Raw genomic sequence first — 23,955 nt, forward strand, 5'->3', positions numbered from 1 at the left:
AAATTATGGTAAATTGTATATAAGCTGCAACTATAGCAACTTAATCACAGCATTTGCAATGTATGTAATTCTGTAATGACAGTGATCTTTATATCAGTAGTTACATTGCTATTAATTATATTTGCCCATCATACCAAGCCTCTGTTTGTGTTTCTAAGCTGCTGTTGTTGAGTATTGTTCAGCTGTGCAAATTCTATACAATGGCATCAACGTACTTCAACGTACAATCGACTTTGTATATTTCACTTGTTTCTCCGTATTCCAATACTTCCGGCATAGCTAATATTTCACAGAAAATAAATGAAATGGGTTCCACTTTATTTTAGCAAAATTATATCCAGCACTTTTGGAAGCCATTTACCTTTCCCAAACGGGAAATTGCATTTCTAATTCGGGAAATGCATATTTTGCACTAAATCTAAGTAGAAGTGCTAACTTTTGAGGACAATATAAAGATAACAAGAACATTAAAACAAATTCTGAACGGTAGAATTTTAGAACTACATTTCTTCTGTACAATGGTACCATCAATATTTCTGTAACTTGAAAATCCTTAAGCACTGATCAGTTTTTCTGACCCTATTAAAAAACTGGGATTTTGTTTCCCGAACGGGAAAAATGTCTTAATATAGTAACAAAAAAGGGGGAAGTCCCGATTTCCCGATCAGGCAGTTTCCCCCACTGTTTTCTATACTTACATTGTTTACAAATTCTTTTCCCTGGTCAGTGAGTTCACAGCACCACATCTAGAAAAAGCTTTTGGAAGCACTTAACAACATCTGAGGCCTGCTTTGATGGAATAAGAAATGCCTCAACCCACTTTGTGTAATAGTCTGTTGCAGTGAAGATGTAAAGACTCTTGACTAGTTGTGAAAGATCCTATCAGGTCAACTCTAATCAGTTCAAAAGGACTTAACACCAGCCTGTAAACATATGAAAACGTGTGGTTCATCTATGCTGTCAATAACTATAGGTTATTTACTTTGTATGTGGATATATGCATGAGTTCTGCAGTGGTAATATTGCGCGACTTTAGGAGCGCAATATTATCCGCGAAGAACAAGTGCATATATCCACATACAAAGTTGATAACCTTTTTATTACATACCCACTGTCAAATAATTGATTTGTGTCTTAATTATCGTTCTGTAACGAAAGACTACGACTAAAATTTCTCCGAAAATGCAATGAACAAATCAAACTGATGTGCATTAATATTATTCCGCAAAAAATGTTGACGTCAACTTGTTGCAGCAACGTGCGCATGGACGCCATGGACGTCACGCGATTCTTTCCATTACAATGTTAATAAAACATTCCACGTCCGATAAGAAAACGTTCCACATCATGATATGGAAAAATATTACACGATCGTTGTCCATTGAAACTCAATGGAAAATAATTTTAGGTATGTAATAATGAAGTATGTCTATCTGTTTTGATTTTTACGTTAAATATGACCAACACTACAGATGAACAGTTACTGTAGTTAGAGACACTACCGGTTCTTCATCTTGTCAGACAAAGGCATCCATGCATTAAACCTCAGTCCAAAAGACTGTAAGTAATTCACATGTAGTTGGTCAGCCCCAAGTATCAAACGTGCAAATCGGAGATAAATAAGTAACAACTTTATGTATAGTAGATGACATATTTGGCAGAGCCAATTTACAATATGGTCCACTGTATAAATATGTACAATATAAATGATTATTGACAATAATGAGAGAAAATTTTACAAAAAAACATGACAAAGTTATGATATGATCCATAACCACAATTACAACACAAGCAATATGTACTGAAATAAAATTATATACATGACTATTATTAAGTAAAATATTCTAAGTAAAGTTAATGACATACTGTGAAATCATTTAAATTCGCTGGCATGAAATTTCACGCAAACGTGAAAAAGGACTGTTTCATGCGGGCTTTAATTCGCACATTTTCAATTTTAGTAATGAAAAAATAATAGCGCGGTCTTAAATTCGCACATTGGTCCTTGCGCGAAATATGCAAAAATTCGTCCTACGCAAAAAATATGATTTCACAGTACTGCAAAATCATTTAAATTCGCTGGCATGAAATTTCGCGCAAATTGTAAAAGGACTGTTTCGCACGGGCTTTAATTCGTGCATTTTCAATTTATAAATGAATTTTTTTTTTAAAAACTAGAGATGCTTTTGAGAAAAGTGCATGTCTCCCACAACTACTCTTATGAAAAATGTCTAGTGTCTCTAGATGGCTTAGATGAGTGGATCCAATTAGATGGTCTGGATGAGTGGATCCAATCAGTAATTCAAGGGCCATAAATCAAAAAAGCCTGGGCGGATTTGGCTAGTTATCGAACTTAGCTAAGGTCTTATGGCCAAACACATTTTGTTCAAGTTTGGTGAAGTTCGGATGAGAAATGTTCGACTTAGCTCAATTCGCCGTAAAACCAACTTACTCACTAAGTAAACCAACGTACAACAATGTCATTTGAATATAAATAATCACAATGTCACCTATTTTCCCATAAACAGCAAGATGAAACCCTGATTTATTGTTGCTGCTTTTAAATTAATGTTCAATTACCTTTATTTGCTGCAGTTCAGGTTTCTGTGCTGGTTTAAGTGGATCTGACTTCTTGCAGGTTATACATCACTTTACCTAATGAAAAAAATCAGAATATGAAATAAAATCAAAGCAATTTGTAACATTTATTTTTCTTCAATTTCAATCTCTAGTTCTAAACTTTAAACTTTCTTAACAGATTAAATTTGTTGAAACAAAGTCTCAGTTAAGGTCTGAAATGAAGATTAACGTGCTTTAATATTATTCTACTCCAAGATTAAGGTTCTTGTCAAGTCTTGAGACCACCCCTCGAGTGAATTTTTGTTTTAGTTTTTTACACCACATATACCTTGGTTTATCATATACAATATACCAAACTATTTATAATAAGTAGAAGAAACTTTCACAACAGGTTATATTTTATTAAACAGCACATTTTGTCCTATATCACATGTACTTTGACTGTTCATGTTCTATTTTGTAGAGGATATCCAGCTTCTTTTTCGGAAGAATTTGTCATTACTTTTATGAATACCGAGTGTCTAAAATATTTCTCCAGGTACTCCAGGTGTTGAAAGTGTTACAATGTACATTTTAAAAAATACAAAAGTTGCAAAATGAAAGTGAAAGTTACATTATTATAGAGCTGTCAAAATGACCAAAAACTGCAATCAGTTTTCATTTCCTGCAGTACTTAGGTAAATATGTTAGACACACAAAAGAAACATTTAGAGAAAAAATTTGTTTAAAAAAGAACTTTGATATTTTCTATAAAATAGAATATGGACAATTGAAGTACATGTGTTTTAAGAAAAAATACATGTTACCGAACAAGGTAACCTTTACAGAAAGTATTTTCTACCCCTTCTGAACAATTCTGTATATATGTTATGAATATTACGGGTCTGTCAGTATGATTTCCAAAAGGAAGTGTCTAAGGGTACGGATCCGTACCTCTAGACAAGACTGTAAAGGGTTTTCTAGGGGTACGGACCTCCATTTTTCTAGAGATTAAGTGTCCTTTACATTTAAAATTTTATTGAAAATGAAAAAACAAATAAGACTTCACCAGTATTCACCTTAAACTTGGATCTAAGTGGTTTATAGATAACAACATTCATCCGATTTGTTACATTTTCCTTTGAAACGTAAATAACCGAGGAACACCAAATAAATCACGAGGATTCGAACTGGCAGAAAAAAAAGATATAAAGATTTATAAAAAAAAATAGCAATGTAATTCTACAACATACACAGTATCTAGGTTTACACGCCACTATTGTTTTCATTTATTTTTACCGTTTAAGGGAGTTTACAAGAATTTATCTGTAAGTAGTCATTAGTTTATATATTGAAGAGATAATTCGTCTTAGATTTCATCAGAAAGTGTGTTAAGTACCGTCGTTATGTTACCGTAATCAAAAACAATCACCAATTTCTGTTGAAACTTCAGAAAGTGTCACACGAATAAATAGTTTTCCCATCCAGTTGATAATGGACATGTACAAGATTCATATTAAATAAGTTCAGCTTTGAAAGTTTGTCAATAAATTGTTCTTGTACTCATTATTTTGTTGCTAGGTATTTGTCATTCATGTAGAAATATACCGATATCTGTAGTCAAGGTTTGTGAACGATATGTTGCGATTTTATTAATAAAATTATAGCGAATAACTGGGAGTGATGACAGTAATTCTTTTTCATTTAACTGTTGAAATTGCCAGAGGTATTGGACCTGAAAGAAACTTAAACGTTTACATGCAGTTCTATCAAATACAAATGCACAAACAATAACTAAGTTGTACAATATTTGTTTGTAATTTGGCAGCTGTTTAGTTTTAGTGCCAACTGGGTAACGTTTAGATACATATAGTTATAGTTTACTAAATACATGTATATAAGAACAAAAAGGCAATTAGATTCTTCGAATTCGGTCGGCTAGTTCACTTTTCTGTTGTTCCATACAATCTAACCAGGTATAAGAATTCTATCAACAGGCGAATGACTCCTTTCCAAGTTTTGAAATGTGTAAACTGCGGACAAATTTCTGTCCAAAATCTTTATCAGACAATATTGTGTGTGTTTGTCATCTATTTGTTTTGGGGTGAGGTCTTAGTGGCTTTTTTTCTCTTCCTGGGTTAATCTTTTTATCAAATGGCGAAAACACACCCTGTAAACACTGGCTCCACCTCATTTTCATGTAATAGTCTACAATATGAGTGGTATTCCAACATATAGATTGTACATCATCCTTAGCATTTTGAAAATTTAAGTCATTTTAAAACACTTTCTCATCTTGTGTTTTTCTATTTCTCAGGTTATAATTAAGCAGCTTAATTTTTGCGGCGGGCCGCTTGCGGCCTCTGCCGCTTAGTTAACACTCACAGTTTCAAAGTGTGTCATCGCGCGGAAGATCGAAAATTGGAGACAATCCGAATAACACATCAAATTGAAGCGTAATAATTCTTGTAAAACGGATAGTTTAATGAGAAGAAGGGTTAGTGGTTACTGCGTGATGATTTATAAAGTATTTATGTCTTGTATGGTAAACCTATTTTATACAGTAATAAACCCGTCAAACTAGTTCAATAATAGAACTATTTGACTTCGCGGAATGTCATTGGACAAAACCAAACAACACACTGAGACAAAATAGTCCAAATTTTCATTGTTATTACACCGTAAAAATGCATTTGATGAAGTTTGTGTATTATCCTACTTTCGTGCATTTTAATAAGAATAAAGAAGAAAATCTAGGCGAATGATATTTTTTGTTTTAATAGGTATTACCGGACTTCTTTAATTATTGTTGTTTATGACGCCATCTTGTTTTTGTGAATGAAACAACAACAACAACTTTTAAAGGACATATCTGTTTATGCGGTGATTTTTTTTATGAAATGAGCTTTTAATAGGAACGTGAGACCGTGTCAAGGTGTCACTAATATATAGCGTATGCCTGCCGTATTTGCAATTACCACAAAATAGTTTTTACAACGGAAACGTTCGAAGAAGCGGAAAATGACTCATCGATAGCATTATAGATTTCTGCACTAACAGTTTAAAAAAGTCTCAAATCAAGGAATATTGCATTTGGAATGGAATGTTATTGAGGAAAGGTTATCTATTTTTCTATCAAGCAGCGTTATGGCTTGTGTATAGATTTAAATCGGGCCTTACGTTTGCTTGGTAAGAATGGGTATTCCAAATTGCAACTAGCAGAACTTCGGATACTTCACAAGTTTGGCATCAAATTAAAAGAAGATTTCTACGTCATTCATGTTCAGCAGGACACAGATTGACAGAAGGTTGTTAGCCATTGATTTTTTTGCTTTTATTTGTAGATATTTGGGATTTTTTGTCAGAGCTATTTTATGAAGGTTAATAATTTGTAGGGTGTATTGATTTTTAGCAAAGAAGTATAACTATAAATATAGCAATGCAAACTCCGCTAGATGGCGCTGGCGTAGTGTTTTTCCCGTACTATTTTTGGCTGACCTCATTTTTGGTATCATTTCTTACGGTCGATTTCGCTTATAAAACATGCAAAAAGCTGGGAACCACCGTGCCATATATGGAGAAAAAAGAAGTCCGCAGCGGGAAATGGTATCTCTTTGTAAATTATTGCGCAAAAACATAAACAAATCATTATATAAAGTTTTCATCAAGTCGGAAATTTGTGAAAACGGTGCCTTTCGCGGAAATTTCTGGCTTTAGGAGGTATATCGATCATTGTTCTACTTAAAAAAACATAGTTTCCCAACGGAAACCACCGTAAAAGAGTAGTATTTTGTCATTTTCTGAAGCCTGTGCAGATAGCCACGAACGGCAACTCTTCATGTTCCGAACGTAAAACGCGCACCTGCTACTGACACCGGTACGAATAATTTCATAACATTGAATCGAGTTTGCAGTATTTTATACCATTGAGAATTAGTTGTAAGTGTTTTTACTGGAGTTGTAAATGCAAGTGTACATAAATTACACAATGCAAATAGAAATTAACAAAGTAAACGAGAGAATGCAACAAAATCACGGGTAGAAATTGTCGAGTTGTTTCGTCACCATAAACTTTCGTTCCAGTTATGTAACAACTACGCCGTAGTAAATATTTACGGTTTTTACAGCTTTCATGTAGAGTAGAAGCCCGGAACGTCATTAGATATTAAGCGTTGTCGCTTCTTAGGCCCATTTGTATTTGTTTTCCCAATTTGGTACTAAATTATTTTAATTATGGTTATTATGAGTTATCTTTATATTTATTCTATTCCATTTAATTGTCATAATATTGGTATGTACATTCTGACATATATTATATTACTACTATTTACAGTTAAAATTCCTTATAATGGTGTGTTCTTAAAAAGATAAAAAGTCACAGCTATTTAGCACAGTCTATACAATATATACTTGTGTATGTACTATCAATTGCGTATTTGGGCACAGTATGATCTATCCATTGTTTGAATTAGACTGCTTTACATTTATATAGTAAAAACAAGTTATTTTGGTGTTTGTTTTTGTTGTTGTTTTTTTTTAAAATAACATAATTTATCTTCACAGTCATATAGTCTAGATTTTACAAGTTAAGACCATAGCACCTATGCTTGGGTTCAGACTGGCCTGACATTTAAAAATATCTATCAATAAAATTTCTAAAAAGGAACATTGTTCCCTAGCACAGTCTTATCACCCTTTATGTCAATATACAGAACTTTTACTGAAAGGGGCTGTAGCACTTAGCTATGAATTTTGACCGCCCTGACCAGTGCTTATTTAGCCTTGATTTGAATTTGAAACTGTTGAGAGTTGGAGCTTCAATTGTACGGGAGGGGAGTGCATTCCATGTGTCAATTACTCTGTGACTGAAAGTATTTTTTCTTGTGTTAGAATTGGCTCTAGGCTTGAATAATTTCTGTGTGTTCCCCCTTGTATTAGTATTAGTAAGTTCTAACAGTTAGCAAGTTTGTGGGAGTTTTATCTAATTCATTCTAGCTTAAACAGTAATAACAACGCATAATACATGGAAGACTATTTAAAATGTTAAATACATCATGTTTTTTACATTTAATTTTACCTTTTTCAGTGACAATAAATTGAAAAAATGTTGTTCCCAATCCACACCCCGTCCCAGTCTCATAACCTCTCACTTCAGTGACTGCATGACTGTCTGGTATGTGTTATATCATGAATCTAGCATGACCCAGTAATGAAGCCATTTGTGAAATTTACTGAATGTTATGACAAAATAATAAGGTTCCATTAATGTCAAATTGTTAAAATCTTTATCGACTGTTGAAAGGAAAAATGTATTAAGAAATGCTAGAATCAAAATATAGCATGACATAAAGCCATATTAGAATAATCAGTAATACATAATTTAAGTCATTACATTTTCAGCGCTGTTCAACTTGTTCTAGTTGAGTTTTTAATACAATCATTTTTGTTCATGTTACAAAGCATGCATTTTCCATCAGTTCCAGTTAAACAATTCTTACAGTCAAACTGTGCTAAATACCACCCAGAACAATAGCATCTTTCCAGAAAGACCACTCTGAAAGTCTCCCTGAATATTACTCTTCAGTAAGTTATACTGCATACACAATATATACAACAGCCTGGCTCTTTTAGTAGTTCACAGGGTGGTCTTTAAAGACAGATTTGACTGTAAATACATTGGATAAGATTATAATTTTCTCAAGAGTTACTAAATTAACCCCTCTATTGAAAACTGGACTTAAAAACTTAGTTTTGGCTGTGATTGTTTCATCAGATTTTCACACATAAAAAAACACCATAATTTTATATAATTTCCTATGATATTTATTGATAATGCAGCAAATAAAACCTGATCTTAGACAATATTCCAATGAAAACAACATTCAATAGTTAGTGATAGAGTAACTTTTTTTGGGATTTACTTGAATATTTGTGGCCTACTGAAAACACGTTGTCTGATACACTATATTTGTGACCAGAATACGACCAAGGAATAACAGAAAAGGCCTAGGTATATAGACTTTTGGTGCTCTCTTATACTATATATACTACTGGGGTCAAGTATGATTGTTTTTGTGTCAGATTTTTAGCTCACCTGAGCACGAAGTGCTCAAAGGTGAGCTTTAGTGATCACCCTGTGTCCGGCGTCCGTCGTCCGTCCGTCCGTCGTCAACAATTTGACTGTTAACACTCTAGAGGTCACATTTTTGACCCAATCTTAATGAAACTTGGTCAGAATGTTACCCTCAATAAAATCTTGGACGAGTTCGATATTGGGTCATCTGGGATCAAAAACTAGGTCATCAGGTCAAATCAAAGGAAAAGCTTGTTAACACTAGAGGTCACATTTTTGGCCCAATCTTAATGAAACTTGGTCAGAATGTTACCCTCAATAAAATCTTGGACGAGTTCGATATTGGGTCATCTGGGGTCAAAAACTAGGTCATCAGGTCAAATCAAAGGAAAAGCTTGTTAACACTCTAGAGGTCACAATTTTGGCCCAATCTTAATGAAACTTGGTCAGGATGTTACCCTCAATAAAATCTTGGACGAGTTCGATATTGGGTCATCTGGGGTCAAAAACTATGTCACCAGGTCAAATCAAAGAAAAAACTTGTTAACACTCTAGAGGTCACATTTTTGGCCCAATCTTAATGAAACTTGGTCAGAATGTTACCCTTAATAAAATCTTGGACGAGTTCGATATTTGGTTATCTGGGGTTCATAAACTAGGTCACCATGTCAAATCAAAGGAAAAGCTTGTTAACACTGTAGAAGCCGCATTTATGACTGTATCTTCATGAAACTTGGTCAGGTTGTTAATATTGATGATCTTAAGGTCCAGTTTGAATCTGGGTCATGTAGGATAAAAAACTAGGTCACCGAACCAAATCAAATGAAAAGCTAGTTTACACTGTAGAGGCCACATTTATGACCATACCTTAATGAAACTTGGTCAAAATGTTAATCTTGATGATCTATAGCTCAAGTTCAAATCAGGGTTAGGTGGGGTCAAAAACTAGTCACTAGGTCATATCAAAGGAAAAGCTTGTTAACACTCTAGAGGCCACATTTATGACTATATCTGCATGAAACTTAGTCAGAATGTTAAACTTGATGATCTTTAGGGCAATTTTGAATCTGGGTCATGTCGGGTCAAAAACTAGGTCACCAGGTCAAATCAAAGGAAAAGCTAATTAACACTGTAGAGGCCACATTTATGACCATATCTTAATGAAACTTGGTCCAAATGTTAATCTTGATGATCTTTAGGTCAAGTTTAAATCTGGGTCAGATGGAGTCAAAAACTAGGTCACTAGGTCATATCAAGGAAAAGCTTGTTAACACTCTAGAGGCCACATTTATGACTATATCTTCATGAAACTTAGTCAGAATGTTAAACTTGATGGTCTTTAGGTCAAGTTCGAATCTGGGTCATGTCGGGTCAAAAACTAGGTCACGGGGGTCAAATAGAAGGAATAGCTAGTTAACACTTTAGAGGCCACATTTATGACCATATCTTAATGAAACTTGGTCAGAATGTTAATCTTGATGATCTATAGGTCAAGTTTAAATCTGGGTCAGGTGTGTTAAAAACTAGGTCACTAGGTCAAATCAAAGGAAAAGCTTGTTAAGACTCTAGAGGCCAGATTTATGACTGTATCTTCATGAAACTTAATCAGAATGTTAATCTTGATGATCTTTAGGTCAAGTTTAAATCTGGGTCATGTGGGGGCAAAAACTTGGTCACCGGGTCAAATCAAAGGAAAAGCTAGTTAACACTTTAGAGGCTACATTTATGACCATATCTTAATGAAACTTGGTCAGAATGTTGATCTTGATGATCTTTAGGTCAATAGGTCAGGTGAGCGATACAGGGCCTTCATGGCCCTCTTGTTATATAAATGTCATTGTTTTGGAATCAGGTTGTTTTTCGGGCTAAATTTTTGAAAAACGGCTTTATGAGCCTTAAAACGCCCATATTTGCATGTATATATTTTTTCTAAGTATTGTGGTAACTTTTTTTTTTCACTTCCATGTTGTTCTGGGGTACAAACTCTTATGAAAAAATGACATTTTAAGCGTAAAAGTCTGGTTTATAAAAATCTCATTGCATTGCTAATAAATATACAGAATCACAACTGGAGATCATCTCCCGCAGGCACATATCCCCGCGATAACAGGTGTTATCATCTTGAAGGGTTAATGCAGACTTGATCACTCCTGATCAAATTGATAGACGCTTATTAATTTAAAACTGGTGATACATGTACGGCCGTCACCTAATAAACCGAATCGGGTCCAATTTTCAAACGAGCACTGTTGATTTCTCAGACTTCCAATCATAAACTCATTTCTTCCCTGTGATCTTGTAGAAAATACTAACAACATTAAAAAAAAACACCATTAACATTATAACAAACAATCTTAAAATAGAAAGTTTTTCACGATACAAATTTTTATCCTTCTGCTTTCTGTTTCATACACTGGTAACGGCTGACCGAATCGGGTCCAATTTTCAAAAGACCACTTCTGAATTTCCAGACTTCCAATCATAATTTATTCCTTCCTTCCCTGTGTAAAAAATACTAACAACAATATATATATAATATATAGACAACAGGGCTCCGGAAATTTTGATAACTCAGTCGGTCCAAAACGAAAATCCTGACATCGGCGCTACCCCACCCACTGCATTCCCAATATTACATATTTTGTAAAACGTGATAGAGTAAAGATATAATCATGTCATGCATTAAAACTGAGTTACCGGTCACCGCGTGTTTCCATACAATGAAGACAGTTATTCAGTGTTATGTGTGATTGTTACTTTGTTTAAATTTCGATTTTTTTCCGAGAAAATACTTGTAAGGATAAAATTACCGAGGCATTGACACCGTGTGCGTAACTAGTCTAAAAGCCAACGCACGTGACCGGTACCGTATACACGGCAGATACTTTGTGATGTTTCCTCATTCTTTGACGGAATTCTATAAAATACAATTATATGACACATATTCTCTGCTAAACAGTCTTGGTATTTTAAGAATACTCTGCCGCGGACCGAATGTGTACGTTATATGAACGCTGAGATCGAATTTCCCGCATGTATAGTACCGAATGGTCACGCGTGTTGGCCATGGATATTTCATTTCACTTATGTTGTACTTCAATAAGCAGCTACATTTTAAAAGTTATATGTTCTCTTCTGATGTAAACAAAATTTCATTTTGAAACGTTTTTTAAAAGACCGATTTGATAAACAGCACCACTCCGGTTTTCTTTATCATGAACGTGTTTGCCAGTCCATTTTTTTTTCTTTTTCTTTTTTGCACCGTCGGGTTGCAAAGACGATTTTCTGCACTTGTTTCAACTGGAGCCCCAACAAATGAATCTTGTAATTTTTTCAAATCAAGTAATTATAAAAAAATACTTTGATTGGTTTTCCGTGTGATGTCTCATTAAATCAAAGACCTATAATGTACAATTATAGCTTTTTGATTAAATGCAGTGACCATTTGTTTTTTACCATGATGAAACATAGCCTTTTGAAATAAACCATCCGTCGGATTTTAAATAAAAGAAGTGGATCCCAGTCGAAATGATTTGGATCCAGTCAGACATATTTGGAAACCAGTCAAAAATGTTTAATACATTGCAGTCGGCTGTCTGCAAACATTAAAGGATGTGCCGCGCTAGTACTGATTGCGTCACGTGCTAATTACGGACCGATTATCAAAGTGACAGTCAGACTGTTTGACACGTTTATTGATTATCTGAGGGTGCGACCAACAATTTCCTGCTTGGCAGTAGATGGTGTATTGAGATATCAGACAGAAATTTATACTTTTCTCCATTTTTACGGGACCGATTTTTTTTGTTTTTTCACTTTATGAATCGGTCTGAAAAGTAAAAAATCGATCCAAAACCGACAAACCGGCAAATTTCCGAAGCCCTGATAGTCAACATTAAAAAACACCATTATCATTATAAACAAACAATCATGACAATCTAATAGAAAGTTTTTCATGACAAATTTTTATCCTTCAGTTGTATGGTAAAAAATTTCATACATTGGTAAAACGAGATCTCATTCAGTTACCACGTGATGTTTGTGAGATTAGCTCTATGTGCCTTTCAAGTTGTGGGTCTGTTTATTCTTATAGGCTTAGCGCTTTGTTTTTAGGCAATGATTAGGGGTCAAGACTCCAGTACCAGACATCTAGACAAGTTCCATTTATCTCTGGACAGATGAATTAAAAATAAAATAATAAACAATGTTTTCTTTAGTATTTAAGACATGGATTGTGCTCATGAATTGTTGAATTGGTTTAAATAATGGTGACAGTCATTAATTGCTGTTAAAATTTTCTATTCAATATGCCTCAGACCTTCGAGTGAGAGCAACATACATGTAATTATGATTATAAGATAAAAAGAATTAAATGAAGGCAACTTTAGGCTAGGCTTAATATACTCGTTTGGTTTATTGGGATGACTTATTTTATGATATGATATTTTTTTATCCCTCTAAGCCTTACCCATATCAGCATTTTAATGTTAGGAAAACGAAGACATTAAAACATAAAAAAAATGTCATATATACTGGTCAGACTTACTGCTACAGTACATTAAACATTAATATATTCATGTTGAATTTAACTAATAATTTTAAATAACAGACATAAATCAATATAGACATAAATCTATATAATAAAATGTAAACAGGTGTGAGGAGATATTTACCCCGACACCTGTTTCAATACGCAGCGGACGTGAACAACACTAACTTGCAGAAAGAAAACACATATACATTAAGAAAATGTCAGTGATGCAATTTTATGCTTTAATGTCGACATAAATTCATTATCAGAGATGTAATCTATACAAATACATTGTACGTGTACCAGAAAACATTCACAACAGATTTCACTGGGGATTTCTTAAGTTTGGACGTGACGGGACAGCGACAGTCAGATTTATGTTATCACGCTGTCCCAAAACGTTCTGCTTTATGACAAGAAATCAGAACTTTTACCAGCAATTACCTTATACACAGTAATACAGTACATAATAAATTAATAGTACATGTACATGTTGTATATTGATGCCCGGACTAGGGTGTAGCGATATGCTTAGTCTCACAATACAATACATATCATGTGACAAAATTAAAAAAAAAATAATGTTCCTTCTCTTGGAAAGTACTTGAAATTTTGCTTTAAAGTTAAAGAAATTGTAATAAATGATACATTTGTTTAGTTGCTATCTTCAACAGTGATTGTATGGAAGTTTTCATTCAATGTCGATCTCTACTTTCCACTGTATCGTAAAACAGACCTATGATACGATACGCCAGACTAATATATAATGTATCGTGATACAGTGAATTTCGATATGTCGTTAATTACACCCTTAGCCCGGACCTCTAGACCTTAATGTCTTTATTGTGTGAAGTTGTGCATTTCCGTTTTGCTAAATGAACATGTACTATGATCCATAAGACATAACGTGATGAAAAACAAAAAACTTAAAATGTCATAAAAAATGATGTTTAAAGGTAATATTAAGCATGTTATACTAAGCTTACTTATAGAAGTAACACATACCTGGATACCAGCTGCTAGTTACTCTGGTTGTTGGGAAATTTTATATTAAATCAGACGATAAATAGAACAGTAGGTTTTTATAGTCCCCTACAGGTGGAACACCAGAGTGGATTATAGGAATGATGCCTATTAGAGCGCAATAAGTAGATATGCATGTACTTGACTTATGCTTATAGGTCAAAGGTCAGTGTCACTATTGAAGGTCAAGAAAAATTTGTTTCTGCTGATGGATTATCTAGTGCTACACAAAAATGTTCCCCATGATGAGACAGTGTGTCAATGCTTGATCTATGCTTGTCAGTTAAAGGTCAAGGTCACTGTTCAAGATCAAGTAAAACTTTGTTTCGGCTACATTAATTGCATCAAAGGACATTTTTAGTACTACACAGAAATGTTCCCCATGATTATGCTATATGACATTGGTGTTGGTCTTGATGTTCCAACTTCCAGCCAGATGATTTTTCACTGACTTATTGCCCTTTGGTAATTCAACTTAGTTTACTATAGTACTATTTCTTGTCCAGAGTATTCCTCAGCAACCACTGGCTGGAATTTATAGTAGCTTTATAGGAAGCTTCACTGCCAAGAGGAAATGCGCGTTCGAGTCAGATGATTCACTGAGTTACTGCCCTTTGATAATTCAACTTTAGTACACTATAGTACCATTTTTTTGTCCTGGACTGGAATCCATAGAAACTTCATCGGAAGTTGCATATTATCTTCATGTTTTGGTCGAATGATTATCACTGAGTTACTGCCCTTTGATTATTCAACTTTAATGAACTATAGCGCCATTCTAGTCAGGATATTTCTTGGCAACAAAAGGTAGTGCGCATTTTTAGCTCATCTGAGCACAAAGTGCTCAAATGTGAGCTTTTGTGATCGCTCTGTGTCCGTCGTCGTCCGTCTGTCTGTCAGTCGTCCGTTGTCAACAATTTGACTGTTAACACTCTAGAGGTCACAATTTTGGCCCAATCTTAATGAAATTTGGTCAGAATGTTACCCTCAATAAAATCTTGGATGAGTTTGATATTGGGTCATATGGGGTCAAAAACTAGGTCATCAGGTCAAATCTAAGATAAAGCTTGTTACACTCTAGAGGTCACAATTTTGGCCCAATCTTAGTGAAATTTAGTCAGAATGTTACTCTCAATAAAATCTTGGAAGAGTTCAATATTGGGTCATCTTGGGTCAAAAACTAGGTCACTAGGTCAGATCAAAGGAAAAGCTTTTTAACACTCTAGAGGTCACAATTTTGGCCCTATCTTAATGAAACTTAGTCAGAATGTTACCCTCAAAATAATCTTGGACGAGTTCGATATTGGATCATCTGGGGTCAAAAACTAGGTCACCAGGTCAAATCAAAGGAAAAGCTTGTTAACACTCCAGAGGTCACAATTTTGTTCCAATCTCAATGAAACTTAGTCAAAATGATACCCTCAATAAATTTTGGACGAGTTCAATATTGGGTCATCTGGGGTCAAAAACCAGGTCACCAGGTCAAATCAAAGGAAAAGCTTGTTAACACTGTAGAGGCCACATGTATGACCATATCTTAATGAAACTTGGTCAGAATGTTGATCTTGATGATCTGTTGGTCAAGTTCAAATCTGGGTCAGGTGGGGTCAAAAACCAGGTCATATCAAAGGAAAAGCTTGTTAACACTCTAGATGCCACATTTATGACTGTATCTTCATGAAACTTAGTCATATTGTTAAACTTGATGATCTTTAGGTCTAGTTCGAATCTGTGTCATGTCACTTCAAAAACCAGGTCACCGGGTCAAATCAAAAGAAAAGCTAGTTAACACTTTAGAGACCACATTTATGACCATATCTTAATGAAAACTTGGTCAGAATGTTAATCTTGATGATCTTTAGGTCAATAGGTCAGGTGAGCGATACAGGGCCTTCATGGCCGTCATGTATCTTCATCTTATGGTGGGATAATATTCTGGACAGTGAGATTCTAATATTTTATTAATTCAACATGAGTATTTTTTAAAACTATATCTGCCCAGTCAGCGGATTCCACTTTTTAGCTCACCAGAGCACGAAGGGCTCAAGGTAAGCTGTTGTGACCAGTCATTGTCCGGCTGCGTTCGTCATGCGACATGCATCATCCGTCAACATTTACCTTGTTAACACTCTAGAGGCCACATCTGTCACCCAATCTTATGAAACTTTGTCAGAAAGTTTGTCTTGAAGATCTCTTGGTCAGGTTCGAAACTGGGTCATGTATGGTCAAAAACTAAGTCAGTAGGCCAGATCAAAGGAAAATCTTGTAAACACTCAAGAGTCCACAGTTTAAGTTGGAAATTCATCAGAATTGTTTAAAGTGTTTGTCTTGATGTCCTCTAGGTCAAGTTCGAATCTTGGTCAGGTGGGATCAAAAACTAGGTCACCCGGTCAAATCAAAGGAAAAGATTGTTAACACTCTAGAGGCCACAGTTGTAACCCAACCTTTTGAATCTTGGCTAGAATGTTTGTATAGATGATCTCTAGGTAAAGTTTGAAACTGTGTCAGTTAGGATCAAAAAACAGTTTAGCAGGCCAGATCAAAGGAAAATCTTGTTAACCTCCATAGTTTAAGTTTGAAACTCATAAGAATTGGTCAGCATGTTTGTCTTGGTCAAGTTCGAATCTGGGTCATGTGGGTTTAAAAACTAGGTCACCCGGTCAAATCAAAGGAAAAGCTTGTTAAAACTCTAGAGGCCACAGTTGTAACCCAATCATCATGAAACTTTGTCAAAGTGTTTGTCTTGATGATTTATAGGTCAAGTTTGAATCTGGGTCATGTGAGGTCAAAAACTAGGTCAGAAGGCCAGATCAACTCTGGTGAGTGATATAGGGCCATCATGGTCCTCTTGTTTCTTTTAATATGCAATAATCTTATTTTGGTGAGCATCCATTGGGTTTACCATTATTTTCTTGTTATTCTATGCCTTTTATTCTCGGTAAAAAAGGAAAAAGACAATCAAACAGACATGAACTCATCTTTAGACGTATGTAACATTGCATTAAGTTGATATTCATGCGGATACTTTCATCGGTTTATGGCTTTTATTGTTTTGCTAACATGCAGATTAGAAAAAAAAAATTGTCTAGTCAAATACGGAATATATAATTGATCCAATACAGTAATATATTGGACAGTCACGTGGTACAAATGTGATTCGCTGAGAAAAATATGTATTCAATGATATGTGTATATTCTAGATGCAAATTTATAATTAAAATTCAAAATCTCACTGTTTTGAGAAAGAGAAATTTTAAAATATAATCTTCCGTTATATTTCATGTCTTCTATTTAAGCCCGCCGCATTCAGCACTTTTAGTGCTTTGATTTCGAGTGTTATTAGTTTGGACTGCTTAACTTGCCAAAGCCTTGTTTTTTAGTTTAAACATGGTTTATTCCCAGTAATACATGTACAAATTACATTGTAGTCTGAACAAGATAAGTAGGAAAGGATAAGAATTAAATTCACATTGTTGTTGAATTCTTCTCCTTAAATTTTTCGAGTGTTATTAATTTGGACTGCTTAACTTGCCTTAGCCTCTGTATTCGTTTGCTCAGCACCAGTATAATTTGGTACATTTTTCAAGGGTGAATCCAATTTACTAGCGAATTTTGTTATTTTTATAGTTCCTTTTGTTTCTTTAATTGGTATTATCATTCTATTAATTGCTATTGTTAACTTCTTTTAGGATTATTTGGAAATCTTCTGTGAATAAAACTGTCATCTTAACGTTGTTGTGTGTTTCAATGTTATTCTATGTTTTCGTCAGTTTTGAATCAAGTTGTGTTTAATTATGTTTTCAAAGCCTGGTGTCATTTCTTTGCAATAATAACACTTGTATTGCTTTACTGTACATAAAACAGACAGACATCAGAATTTAATCGTAATAATAATAACAATATGCCATTCAGTATGGACACAATCGTATCAAAATATTTGCAATAAATAGTACAATCTTGTATGTAAGAATCAAAATAACAATGTCTGGAATAAATGGAATACTAGTTAATGGAACCAAAACTAACTAGAAAATGCTTTTGTAAAAAAGCGCATGTCTCCCCCAATGCAAAGTCCTATAGGCAAGAAGTCAATAGGGGTCAGGAGCAAAAGTCAAACAGACACTGATGGTTGGCTGCAATAGGGATCATCTACTTGGCATGTCCAGTCATCCCGCTAAATTTCAACACTCGTGGCCTAGTGGTTCTCAAGTCACTGTTCAGGCTCCTGTGACCCTGACCTTTGATCAAGTGACCTCAAAATAAATAGGGGTCATGTACTCTGCATGTCCAATCATCCTATTAAGTTTCAACATTGTAGGTCAAGTGGTTCTCAAGTTATTTCCAAAAAATGATTTTACATGAACAGGCCACTGTGACCTTGACCTTTAATAGACTGACCCCAAAATCAATAGGGGTCATCTACTCTGCATGTTCAATCATCCTATGAAGTTTCAACATTCTGGTTCAAGTGGTTCTCAAGTTATTGATCGGAACTGGTTATCAATGTTCAGGCCCTTGTGACCTTGACCTTTAACGGAGTGACCCCAAAAACAATAAGGGTCATTTACTCTGCATGAACAATCATCCTATGAAGTTTCAACATTCTGGGTCAAGAGGTTCTCAAGTTATTGATTGGAAATGGTTTTCCATGTTCAGGCCCCTGTGGCCTTGACCTTTAACAGAGTGACCCTAAAATCGTTAGGGTTCATCTACTCTGCATGACCAATCATCCTACGAAGTTTCATCATTCTGGGTCAAGTGGTTCTCAAGTTACTGACCAGAAATGGTTTTCAATGTGCGGGCCCCTGTGACCTTGACCTTTCACAGAGTGACCCCAAAATCGTTAGGGGTCATCTACTCTTTATGACCAATAATCCTATTAAGTTTCAACATTCTGGGTCAAGTGGTTCTCAAGTTACTGACCGGAAATAGTTTTCAATGTTCAGGCCCCTGTGACCTTGACCTTTAATGGAGTGACCCCAAAATCGATAGGGGTCATCTACTTTGCATGTACAATCATCCTATGAAGTTTCAACATCCTGGGTCAGGTGGTTCTCTAGTTATTGATTGGAAATGGTTTTCAATGTTCAGGCCCCTGTGACCTTGACCTTTGACGGAGTGACCCCAAAATCAATAGGGGTCATCTACTCTTCATGACCAATCATCCTATGAAGTTTCAACATTCTTGGTCAAGTGGTTCTCTAGTTATTGATCGGAAATGGTTTTCAATGTTCAGGCCCCTGTGACCTTGACCTTTGACGGAGTGACCCCAAAATCGATAGGGGTCATCTACTCTTCATGACCAATCATCCTATGAAGTTTCAACATTCTGGATCAAGTGGTTCTCTAGTTATTGATCGGAAATGGTTTTCAATGTTCAGGCCCCTGTGACCTTGACCTTTGACGGAGTGACCCCAAAATCAATAGGGGTCATCTACTCTTCATGACCAATCATCCTATGAAGTTTCAACATTCTGGGTCAAGTGGTTCTCTAGTTATTGATCGGAAATGGTTTTCAATTTTCAGGCCCCTGTGACCTTGACCTTTGATGGAGTGACCCCAAAAACAATAGGGGTCGTCTACTCCAGCAGCCCTACAACCCTATGAAGTTTGAAGGTTCTAGGTCAAATGGTTCTCCAGTTATTGCTCGGAAATGAAGTGTGACATACGGACGGATGGACGGACAGGGCAAAAACAATCGGCCATATTTCTCCATCTGATCGGCGTAAAATTCACCGCTCAAACAATGTTGGAACCACTTGATCTGATAAAGCTATGGCCAGTGTGATCAGACATTAAACTTAATACTCATAAACTTTATTTTTACTCATGACATTAATAGTGTCAGGAAAACTTAAAACAATTTGGGCCGAATAAGCCAAGTAAACTTGGTCCGAATCAACCATGGTCCGAGCCAGCCTGTATTCCTTTTCTTTGAACGACAAAAGTGGGACATTTACCTGACCAGTGTTTTGATGTCGCTGACAAAATTTATGACGTCATGTACTAGTCATAGCCTCTATGCCGTCTAAACAGCTGATCGCACATATTGACATGCTGCCGTCTGACTGAGGCCCGATACGGGTAGCCGAATTCAGAGCTCTATGTATAGATCTACTTCGAAACCAGTAAGTCAGACACGCCAGTCAGAAATGCTAAGTATAAAATCATTTTTATATAACTCTTTGGAAATGACCCCGCTCTACTCCACAGTATATAAACGAACTGAACCCCAACCGGATCTTGCGAGCAGATTTCAGATTGCAATAATGCTAAGGCGGTATGTAAACGATTGTATCATATCAAGAAATACTTTATCTTTCCGGATAAATACATTCTTTACCAGTTTTTGTCCTATAATTGCCGATAAAACGCTGTACTCTTCTCCACATGTTTTGTTTATTTCAACACTCGCCGATTACACAAGGAATTTTATGCATAAAATCGTTTATCTATGCCAATACTCTTGTTTGAGGTGTTGTATAAATGTATTTCCTTCACTAAACTGGCGACATATACCTACCAGGACATGTTTGTTATGTAGAAAATTATGGAAAGTAAACAAGGCAACTGTTTGAATACTGAACCTGTCTTGCAAATATCAATCTAATGATCTGTACCTCACTTTTGAGTTCACTGAACGATATCTTGCGAGTCACGTAGGGGGATTTCCATTGCCTTTATATCCACTTTTTGTCTTTTATCGTACAGAATGTGAAGTTACTGTGTCCACAAACAGTTATATGGCGCATCTGAAGTTGTTTTCTGGTACTATATGTACTATAAGTAATGTTTAGCATTTAGCTGCACATAGAATGACTGGTTATTGCTTAAACGCTTCCATACCTGGAAACGAAAATATTTACATGAAGCTGGTAATTGATTATGGAAAGAGAAATTATATCTTGATATGATAACTAGAGCTATCACTAAAGGTGATGAATGTACCCCCCGCATGCACTGACACAGTACATTGCAATTTGACGCACACAAGATTGCATAATTATGTGGACTGTATGTATATAGACTGTATGTATACAGTATAGTAACAAAAAACAAAGTCCCATTACTATGCAGAATATTTATCTAAAAGAATGTAACATGCACCATGCACAACTAGGGTTGGTACTGATCACTTGTGTGAAGTTTCATTAAATTGTGTGCAAGGGTTTGGTAGATTAGGCATGCACAAGATTGCATATGCAGACTGTATGTACATAGTATGTTAACAAGAAACAAAGTCCCATAACTCTGCAATTTTTGTCGCTGAAAGAACCTTACATGCCCCATGCACAACTACTGTTGTTACTGATCACTTGTGTGAAGTTTCATTAAATTGTGTCTAGGGGATGAGGAGAGATGGTGCGCACAAGAGTGTGTCTATGTATATAGTATAGTAACAAAAAAACAAAGTCCCATAACTCTGCAAAAAAAATTTCTGAAAGAACCTAACATGCCCCATGCACAACTACTGTTGTTACTGATCACTTGTGTGAAGTTTCATTAAATTGTGTTAAGGGGATGAGGAGAGATGGTGCGCACAAGATTGTGTCTATGTACATAGTATAGTAACAAAAAAACAAAGTCCCATAACTCTGCAAATTTTTTTTCTAAAAGAACCTAACATGCCCCATGCACAATTACTGTTGGTACTGATCACTTGTGTGAAGTTTCATTAAATTGTGTCAAGGGGATGAGGAGAGATGGTGCGCACAAGATTGTGTCTATGTATATAGTATAGTAACAAAAAAAACAAAGTCCCATAACTCTGCAAATTTTTTTTTCTAAAAGAACCTAACATGCCCCATGCACAACTACTGTTGGTACTGATCACTTGTGTGAAGTTTCATTAAATTGTGTCAAGGGGATGAGGAGAGATGGTGCGCACAAGATTGTGTCTATGTATATAGTATAGTAACAAAAAAACAAAGTCCCATAACTCTGCAATTTTTTTTTCTAAAAGAACCTAACATGCCCCATGCACAACTACTGTTGGTACTGATCACTTGTGTGAAGTTTCATTAAATTCTGTCAAGGGGATAAGGAGAGATGGTGCGCACAAGATTGCGTCTACGGACAGACGGACAGACAGACAGACAGACAGACGGACAGACAACCTGAAACCAGTATACCCCCCCCCTTACAACTTTGTTGTCGGGGGGTACAATAACTACTAGTTATATGTCTCCTCTGCATTTGCAACCATTGTTCTTTTGTATTTTAGCTGGACGATTCAACGAATAGTCTGAGCTATTCTGCATGTGTTCATGCATCGTCGTTGGTGTTGACGTTGGCGTAATGCTTTGCTGAATGCTTTGCATGAAACTTTATATCTTCAAGAAAACTGAAGGTATTTGGTTGAAACTTTGCACATGTCTTCGGGGTCAACAGTATCTTGCCATCAAGGTCCATAACTCTTGCCAGCATTTGACTGACTGATCCCCTTTCTACATAGTAATGCTGGTTCAAGTTTTGCGTGCCACTTCATGTCTTCAGTACTGCTGAAGGTAATTCAATGAAACGGTCGGAGGGCAGTGTCATGCCATCAAGACACATAACTGTGTCAGGCATATTTACTGGATTACCCCCTTTTTGCAGTTATAAACTATTCATCCGAGGTTTGCTTGCAGGTTCAAGTATTAAACTTGCTTAAAAATTCCCATATATGTCTTCAAGGTCAATGGAAATTTCCATTCCATCACGGTCCATAACTCTGTCAAGCAATTTTACCGAAATATATCCTCTTGTTTGACAAAAAAGTATTGGCTCAAGGTTTGATGCAAGTGTCCAGTACTACTACAGGCTGAATTCCAAATAAATGTAGATCTTTCGAAAGCAAAGACATCAAACAATATACAGAAAATAGCAGACTCGGTTTTATTGAGTTTATTCATGGGAATTATTGGGCAGTAATGAATATGAAACACTGCCCATGCAACTTAACACTTATCTACGAAGTCAATGGACCTTTCAGTCCCATAGAATTATCCGCTAGTGTTTTTGATTTTGGAGCTTTTTTAATAGCTAAAACGTCTTCTAGCCTTGAAACTCTCACTGTTTTTGTGTCATCATTTGGAATTAAAGTCCTTTTTGAGTGTTTTAAATCTTTTGGAATAATTTTGAAGTCTTTTGAGTATGAAATAATATCCTTTCTTTTTGAGTCGAATTTTGAAATTTTGATCTTTAAATTGTTCTGTTCATGGGTTTCCAGATTGTGAAAAACGATATCGCTAAAGTTGTCAATAACTTGCAGTTTATGCAGCTGAATTCTTCCATTTTGCCTAAAAATAAACAAAAATGTTTTAAATCATAAATGTCTTCTCCCAAGAAACGAACAGAATCTTTGAAAATACTCCCAAGACATGGTACAGATAGATCGCGTAAACTCACAAGCGAGGTTCAGAATCACCGGCAAGAAACGTACAGTAGGCCTATTTTACACCCTGGCTTTAAATCTTGTTTTTATGTTCAAAATCGTTCATTCATATTACAAAAAACCACAATTCCTTTTGTTATTAAATAATTGCAGCGGTACAAACTCAAAACTCAGTTTTCAACCAATCTAAACTTGATAAAACCCAATTTTCTTTCGTGTGTAGTGCTGATCTTGTTCTAGCCTGCGGCGAGTTTCATAATTTTATTGTCTTAATGCTTAAAATGATAATGTTGCGTATCATAGGTCAACAATAAAGTTTGTTGGCTACAATATATATACAGATTGACTTACGCACCATTCAACAGTATCCTCATGAACACGAATCTTTAACTC

The 23,955-nt window shown here is 35.4% G+C and overlaps 1 long non-coding RNA gene across 2 annotated transcripts in view; it reads right to left on the reverse strand.

Moving 5' to 3' along the window:
- LOC128558711 (uncharacterized) overlaps positions 1–23,955 on the reverse strand; it is a 32,765-nt gene that overhangs the window by 8,090 nt on the left and 720 nt on the right. For both annotated transcript variants that reach the window (XR_008371896.1, XR_008371895.1), the window contains exons 2-3: positions 2,581–2,655; positions 699–923 (exon numbers count right to left, since the gene is read on the reverse strand). This is a non-coding gene — a long non-coding RNA (uncharacterized LOC128558711). The remainder of the gene's footprint in view (positions 1–698; positions 924–2,580; positions 2,656–23,955) is intronic.

Source organism: Mercenaria mercenaria, chromosome 7 (assembly GCF_021730395.1).
Source record: "Mercenaria mercenaria strain notata chromosome 7, MADL_Memer_1, whole genome shotgun sequence".
NCBI classification, from domain to species: Eukaryota; Metazoa; Mollusca; class Bivalvia; order Venerida; family Veneridae; genus Mercenaria; species Mercenaria mercenaria.